The sequence below is a fragment of the Dipteris shenzhenensis genome, chromosome 9, assembly GCF_047967505.1.
Source record: "Dipteris shenzhenensis isolate YYH24624 ecotype China chromosome 9, Dip_SZ_1.0, whole genome shotgun sequence".
Taxonomy (NCBI): domain Eukaryota; kingdom Viridiplantae; phylum Streptophyta; class Polypodiopsida; order Gleicheniales; family Dipteridaceae; genus Dipteris; species Dipteris shenzhenensis.
In genome coordinates this window covers 43,896,878-43,905,925 of record NC_141604.1, presented here as the reverse complement: position 1 = coordinate 43,905,925, position 9,048 = coordinate 43,896,878, and positions in this window count along the sequence as shown.

Sequence of the window (9,048 nt, the reverse complement as noted above, 5' to 3'; positions counted from 1 at the left end):
TAGTTTAGTTGTTGAAAGATGAGACTTTATCCATCAGAATGAGGAAATTTTCTGTTTAGTAATAATTCCAAGGATTTCAGGAGAAAATATATGAAAGTGGAGGTCCATATCAACTCTCATTGACCCCATCATTTGGTACACCTAGCATATACACTTCATGATGAGGGACAATGTTCGCTAGACTTCCCACATCTACCACACTGTATACTTTCTTGCTCACTCCACCACTGTGATGTCACCATCAAGCTACACAATGGTTGAGCCAAAGATCATGATAGGTGAGTAGATCGCAGACCATTTTAAAATACTAGCCTCGATCTTGGCAATGCTATTTAATGAAGTGATATGCAATAATATCCCCAACACATGGACCCTTAACACCATTATCCCAATCTAGAAGGTAGGGGATCATATGAGTCCCAATAAGTACAGGACCATCATGATTGGACGCGTTATGTCCAAGATTTATGTGGCACATCTTGACATTCATACCCAAGAGGTAGATTGTAGGGGATTCAGAGTGATAGGGTACATATGTTATGGGGTAGATCATGCTGCATTGAACCATATCTTTAAACTGAGAGTCGTCATTGAGGAGGCTTGAGCATGGAGGCAGATAGTTTATTGTTGATTTGTGGATTTTTGCAAAGCCGTTGACAAGCCTAGTATTTTAAAACTAGTATTTTAAAATACTACCATTTTAAAATACAAGCCTGACTATTTAGACGACTACTTGATCTAGGGTACACTTAGGACATCATCATGGTAGTTCAGACATATATGAGTAGGTATCAAGAAGAGTTAGAATTTGGATAGGTTCTCCTTTAGCTTTCTCCTTCATCCCAATCCTACGATATGCATACGATGTGGTACTACTCTTCTCCTTTAGCTACTCAGGTCTCCAACGACATTTAGATGTACTCCAACCTTTCTAAAATACACATGATTTGAAGGTCAACTTGGGTTAAACAACGGTCATGATCTTCAACACATCCCGAGTGGACACACATATCATGGGGCTTTAGTAGAGATTGTTGCATCCTACATATACTTGGAGGGTACACTGTTCAAGCTCGATCTTCATGATACAACTATCGGATATATAGGCTTGTTTGGACAACGGGCATGCCACACCAGCATGCCAACGCAAGCACTGACATTTTTAGGATTCCATGTCCAAGTCTCTTCTCTTTAACTCATTGGTCACCCTAGTGGGGAGTCCATTCTGGGGGACAAACTTATCGGAGATAGATTCATCCCACATAGAGAGGCTTCAGGTTTTCCTCCTTGCTCGAATGATCCACAACATCCATCAGTCCTATATTAGTAGATAATACTAGTAGAGTTTACGGCTACCCCTTGATAGCTTGATGTAGTCTTTTAGGTGGTCACTTATCTCCATAGGGTTAGGGAATTTTGCATCATGACATTCAAATGAGGTAGATTGCCATGTTCAGCCTTGACTTTATCTATGGCACTAGAGGTAGAGGGAGATTTGAGGAGCTGGTATTCTCAAACATGCATATGGTTTGCAGGCTTGGGACTACAAATGGCGTGTTGAAGTTTTGATCAAGAAAGGTGCATATGATGATGTGGCTTGTGTGTTCACATGCTTTGTGAAATTTGTCCTTGGCAAGAGGTGATTGTGCCTACTGGCCCTACATTGTTGACTAACCCTTAACCTAACCTCACCTGGTGGGTTAACTTGACCAGGCCTAGGTAAGGTCATTCTTATCTACCATGTGTCAAATTTCAAACCTTGGAGGTTATCCTATCCTAAACATTGTGCCATGTAGACTTGTTATAGATGCAAAGTCTTCTGTGCAGAGGCCGATTGTTGCCATGTTAAGAGGAGCTCCCCTTGGTCATCCTCTTCAAAGCTCATAGTTGTCTTCAAGCTTGACAGACTATATGTGGTTGGCTAGCTCATAGGAAAAAGGTAGCTTGCAATCCCTAAAGTAAGAGAGTGCTAATACATATGCAGAGTTCAAAGAATTTTAAAAAAAATAAATTCCAAGGATCATGTGATTTGCATTGGGAACTCTTAATAAGCTTATAGGAAGTATTTCCTTGCATAACTTTTTGACACCTCTACACAAATAAGAGGACTTGGATTTCCATGGGACGACATGGAAATTTGGGAAGCATTAATGTTCTTCCTAATACCTTCAAAAATTTTGGAAGCATAAATGTTATTTCTACATGATGAATCAATCTTGATGCCTGGAATTAATACAAATCTTGATTATAAATCATAGTACAATGACAACAATGTACTCACTAACACTTAGTCCCCTATACAGAGAGGATAACATAAGCATAAAGGAGGAATAAATAACTCATTTGTCCTTTCTCGTGAAGACAAACATTGAGACTGAAGAATGTTGACAAGGAATCAATATCACACTATTGCAAAGATGAGGAAGTTGTTACCAACCTCATTAGTCCATATGCTACTCACTATTGATCAAGTGGTGGATCGTCAAGAAAGAGTTACCTACATTGCCCCTTGTGAAAATCAATCACCCCTAGGCATATTTCAAGACAAACTAGTGAAGAACTTTAAATTCCAACATTTAGTCATAAGAATGTTGTAAACAAAAAATTATCTCATTTAGGCAATATCCCATTATAGCTTAGGCATTGGACGAAATACACCCAACCTATTCTTCAAGGTAATAAAAGTCTGGATTCATCATGGACACCCTTAATTGGACGTTTGATGTATTTATCCGCGAAGAAGGTAGCCTAAGAAAATAAAATATTTAGAATATGAATCTCCTCAAGGAATTGGAACAAAAAATATCATACATGTGCAACGTTTTCTCTTTTTATGAAAGACTTAACAATTATAAGAGCTGTTATGAACTCTTTTTTGTGACTATGTTTCAAAGTAGAGGGAGCCAACATGAGTGTGGCATAATTTGGAGCAATAAAGCACTATTCTATCTTGTGAACACAACAAGTGAAATCACACGCTTCATTGATCAACATATCGATTGCAATAAAGACTCCATGGATGATAGCATGAAAGAAATACAAACACATCATCATAAAGGTGTGCAAAAAAAAGTATGGGAAAAGCTTGTTGGTTCGATTATCCTATAGCACCCATTCATGAAACAATGATTCTAACACCATTGGATGGACATGAATAAGGCATATCAAGAGAAACATGATTCAATAAACAAAAACATGTATTAATCAATAGAAAACTCAACACAAACTCAATAGGAGCCACAACACAAACAATCAAAGACGAGAGAACATCATTGAACATGAGTTATTGTCATTACATCAAAATACTCAGGTGAAAAATATCAAAACCAAATTGATTCCTAAAAAGATACCTCAATGACATTTACATGAATCCATTCAATGCAAAAATGAGCTTTTGATGACATCCTCTTGCATGTGCAATTCAACCACATGTTATAATTCTTACATAACTAAGATGGATAACACTATTCACATATTAAAATTCTTACATATTACACTTGTTACATAGCTAAGATGGATAACACTAGTAAACAATTTCTAAAAGAAATAATGAAGGCATGCATGAAATCAGATTCACCACATAAGAGAGAACAAGAAAGATGATGAATTCCTCCAAACTTAACAAATGAGTGCACAATTGGCACCATTTATTTCACTGTTATTGCCTCTACATAGAAACATTAGGGGGTTCCAATTTGTTAAGACTAACACAAAGGAAAACAAAGATTTCATTAACATGCATTGATAAGTACAACTAGAGACGGAACTTAATAATGTATACTTCGCAACTTTCATAGCAAAGCATGATTGGATCAATGTCAGTGCAAAGAAAAGTAAGAAAATCCAGATTATAAGGTTTGCAAAATACTCAAAATTTAAAGACCCTTTCAGCTACTATAGAGAGCAACATATTCTTTATTATCCTTTTCATAAAAATGAAAGTGAACAATTGGAATTCCCTAAATCTTGTTAAAGTGCATATTACACAATCATAAAAACTATTCATCAAAATGCCTCTATGTACCATTACAATTACAAAGAATTGTCTAGTCACGCAAAAACTATTGAGGAACCAAATGTGAAAATTGTGATTCAATCAACTAACTTGAGGGGAACACCCAAGGTTTGCAACATGACATAGCAATCAACATGCCTAACCTTAATAAGTCAATAGCTCAAAATAAACTAATCATAAGAAAAAGATTCAACTTGTTAATGAATGATGAATACCATGTTGAACAAAGAGTAAAGAAGACTATTTGATGATATTTTAAAAAAGCAAAGCTTGAACTAAAAAACACACCCTTAAATTTCTTTCGTAGGGTTTTTTATGGCACACACAACTATGAGGGGCTAACTCCCATGGCCCACACTAAAAAGAAGAAGCAGATGAGCCTCCTACCAGCTCAAGTGTGTAAGGCCCAAACCCGCACAGTGCCACTTCTCCAGTCTTTCCTAATAGAGTTAGCATCAATGAAACATACTTGCTATTACTAAGGTAATCAATTGGCTACTCAAATACCAAAATGCAACCGAAGACTCCCTCGCATAGAAATGGCTGGAGGGTGAACAATAAGGATTTTTTGTACGAGCTACCTCCCGATTTTTCAAACTCCCATGTCCAACGTATCCACAACTTGACTGATGCACCCCCTATGTTCACGAGCAAGGTCTCCCTGTTTGTGAAAACATAGCCTAAATGAATAAGCATCCATGGTTACTCTAGAATCAGTGCTTCTATGATTGCCTTTAGATGCATCACCTCTCACTTCTTCAACCAATATTCAAAGATGGAACACATGACGTCTTTCTTATGGTGGGAAGATGTTCATATGCCAGTTTAGGGTGACCATGGATAGCTGCGGCTATGCAACTTTAGGGTTGGGGTTGTACGTGAGCATGTTTTCCTAGTTTGCCCCTTGTTAAGGGCCCCGTGCACTCCACCTCCTCTACTCAGCTACTAGTTCAAAGTCATTCAAAACTACACCTACATCAAATGAGTAAAGAAACCAAACCAACTTTCAAAGCCCAATCAATCAATTTTGGGGCACCCTCAATAGAAGAATAAAACATGTATAGCAACAACCTTAAATGCACATTCGCCCACATTCACTCAACTTGTGAAGAGGCCAATCAGTGTGGAGACCAAATCGATGTTATCATCATCCCTTCCACACTATCAATCTTGCGCAAAGCACGAGATTAGAGGAGGCAAAATTAAATGTACTTAAATTTAAACACCCATTTGACAATGCAAATTCAAAATGTATAAGTACATTTAATTTGAACACCCATTTGAGATTAAACAAAGAAGTTCAAATGTAATCATACATTCAACAGCCAATGGAGGAACAAAGCATGGATCATTGGCACCAAACTTTGAAATTTAAATGGTTTTCCTTACAAAGGCTCAAGATTTTATCCGTTGTGCACATTTGGGCTTGCCTTTGAGTCTCCCACTACAGAGTTCTCTTCCCTTAGAGATTCACACCTGTTTGCACTCCCAAAACATAGAAATGTTAGTACTTACGCACTTTCCTTTGTTGCCACCATGAGTTGTTTGCACATTTCTCCTTTGTACTCTTCACATCCACCTCCATAATCTTGCCCGAGTTGTCACTTCATCTCACTCATCTCTATTTTTTGGAGCTTTACATTGTAATTATAGCACCACGATGTTCTCAGAAATGGACCAAACCAAAGGATGTACACAAAGTTTCAAGAGAGAGCTTGTCACATGTCCTCAATCCAAGCGCATCAAAGCCAGACAGCTAATGAGAAAAATGGGTCAAAATCAAGCCTACAACATGAAAGGAAGTCCATTACATGAGAGACTAGGCAGTGGACATCAAAGACATGTGGCTTGCTATGGGAAAGGTTCAATCAGGCACCTTGTCTTTAAGAGCAACAGCCCAAAAGTATGGGATGGTCCATTCCTCCCTTGCTGATTGACTTGAAAAATCAACACACAGCTAAAGGTGAGGCCCTAACCTTGTCCTTAGCAATCCGGAGGAGAAGCTCATCATCACTGAGTGGGTTTATGAGCATTCCAAAATTGTGAAACCTCTCACACTACATAATCTAAAAATAAAGGTGGCAAAATAATATGAGATTAGGCACACCTCTTTTGTGGAACTCGTTGAATACCCCATGTACAGGTGGACAGTGGTAGCAGTCTCCTCGCTAGATCTTTTCTAATGCCCCTCTTTCCAAGAACGGCTGCCCAATGATGCAAATCGATATAGGGTCTGGCAGAGACTGGCGAGGCAACTCATTTGGGCTTGATCTTGCCTGCAAGGAGGAGTTCGAGCATCAGCCACTTATCTAGCACCCAAAGATTTGGGATCATGATGGTCCCATGCTTGGACAATAGAGTCACATAGGTTGGGCACAGTGGGACAAAGGGCCAGCTAGCTCATTTAGGATATGGAGCAAGCTCTCACTGGAGGCAAAGGCATGGTTGGAAACCATCTCTCATATCCAAGTGGTAGGGAAACGGATGAGAGAGATGGCATAGCCATCCCTAAGCCATGGTGGGCAATAGTTCAGACATGGGCAAATAGCTGGTGGTTGGGCCAATTTTCCATGATAGGGGTACCCCTAAGATTTTTGATAAGGCAAGGTAGTGCCCGAGACGGGTTCTTCAGAGAGGGGCCGAGAGGACTCCTCCACCAAATGGCTACAAGAGACCCAAAGATGGATGGATTCTAGATTTGTTTCATTGTAGGTAGATGATCAAGCTAGTGGGTTGTTTAGGAAAGGAGTGGCTCATCGACCCTCCTAGCATCTCAGATCAAGATGTCCCCTAGTGGCAACTTTGGCTCAGGGAGGGACAGCCCCTTTGGGAGTTCCAGTGGGATTTGAGAGAGTGATTTTGTCCATCTAGAGTAGGCCACGTAGGTTGAGTGGATGAGGTGGCCTTCTTCTCTTACATGACACAGATAGGATGGCATCTCGAGATCAAAGCATCGGCATGGACTCCTTTAAGAGAGAGACACACTAAGTTGAGTAGCAGGTGTCCCCAAGGGATCCAAGAGGGTGGTTTTGTCCATCTAGAGTAGGCCACAAAGAGTGAGTGGATGATGTGGCCTTCTTCTCTTACACGACACGCAAATAGGATGGAGTCTTGAGATCGAGGCATCGAACATGGACGAGAGAGAGAGAGAGAGAGAGAGAGAGAGAGAGAGAGAGAGAGAGAGAGAGAGGCTGAACAGCAGGTGCCCCAAGACGTATAATCTAGATTTTGGACGTGATTATGGTCCAACCTATGGGCACAAAAGGTCTCTTCCTTCTTTTGGTTGGTCACTCACAACGGTTAACCCATAGGCCCTTATCTAGAGCATATGCGAGTGAATGGGAGATGCCACAATTTTATGGACAAAGTTCTAGAGCTGATCATGTACTACTTATGAAGTTTCCCTAGTACTCAGAGGACTTTGTTGGGATCCCCACGGATTGTGGCTTGGATGCATAGGATTTAGCAAGACTTCACTTGGGGCATGGCAACCTAGTTTGATAGATGGGGGCCATGCCTTCTCTAAAGGACATGATGTAGGAGATAGCAGCGAGCATCAAGGCATGGAACATCTGGGTTGTGCGTTATAGCCTAGTGATGGGCGAGCATCGTGTTTCACTTACAGAGGCCACTCTAGTTGCCATGGAAATATATCATCTATACCCTATGCGCCAATTGGGAGAATGAGACATTGAGTTCTAGAGTGACTGCCAAAAGGTGGGAGCACTTCTGTAAAGCTTGGCCTACATGCATTTTTTACATTTGCACACTACAAGGGATTTGTTGGCTCTATAGTCCTCCTAATTGGTTGTTAGACCATTGTTCCATAGATTCCCTAAGCAATGAGTTGGGTTGTCCAGGCTGGTCTTTTCAGCCAATTTTTTTCTATTTTGTTTCCCTTGGTTAGCACCTCAAGGATAGCTGGCTTTTTCGAAGAATTATTAGAAAGTTCATTTTTCTTTTTCCTCTTTTTAAAATAAGCATGGGATAAGTTCTCAACTCTTTATGAATCCAAGAACAATTATAGAATTCTAACACTCCAAAACAATATCAGTTAGAGTTTCCACCAGCACAATGAATCTGGTTATGCTCATGTACTCAGGACTAAAGACTACAACAATCAACTTGAAGCAACAACAAGAGACAAAATGAAGCTCGTAGAGATGGTTCAAGTTCATTCTCAATGGACTAGGTGAGGGATACGAGAATCAAGTCTAGAGTATTGCAATTCAAAGGAAATATCCAACACATGAAGAGATACAATCAATGTCACTTGGTGAGAAACTTAGGACTTATGCCATTCAAGCAAGGAAAGATCAACTAGCCTCAAACAAAGATAGAGAAAGAGACAAAGGAAGAGCATCTCAAGTGGAAAGTCCCTATGAATATTTTTACTAATACAGAAGGATTGGTGAAAGATGTACTTTATGTTACAAAACTCAGCAAGAACCTTTTATCAGGTAGACAAATGGTGGAACATAACTATAGAGTCATCTTTGATGGAGATGAATGCACAATCAAAGATAAATCTAGAGGATATCAACTAGTGGAAAACACAGTCAAAGAAGGGTGCTTAATGAAAATGCTAGCTTCATTACCAAACTTGCATGCCATGTCAATTCTCCACATCAACCAAGGCCACTTTTCGCAATACGACACAAGAGATATGGCCATGTCTGCTTCAAATTTTGATGCAATCAAGAAATCAAAATATGGCAATTGGCATTCCTAAACTTCAGTTTCTTGGAAAATTTTGCAAAGCATGTTGCTTCGGTACACAAACAAGAGCCAACTTTGGGAGAAGCACACCTTGAGCAAGAGGTATGCTTGTTTTGATACATAAAAATATATGGGGTTATGCACAAACCCGCAACATTAATGGTTTACTTTACCACTTGACTTTCTGGCCAACTTCAGTAGATATTCTTTTGGGTCTATTTTCTCAAGGACAAATCAAAAGTCTTTTCCAAATTTCAAGAATTTAAAGCCATGGTAGGGAACCATACAAGCAGAAAGATCAAAGTCCTAGGATT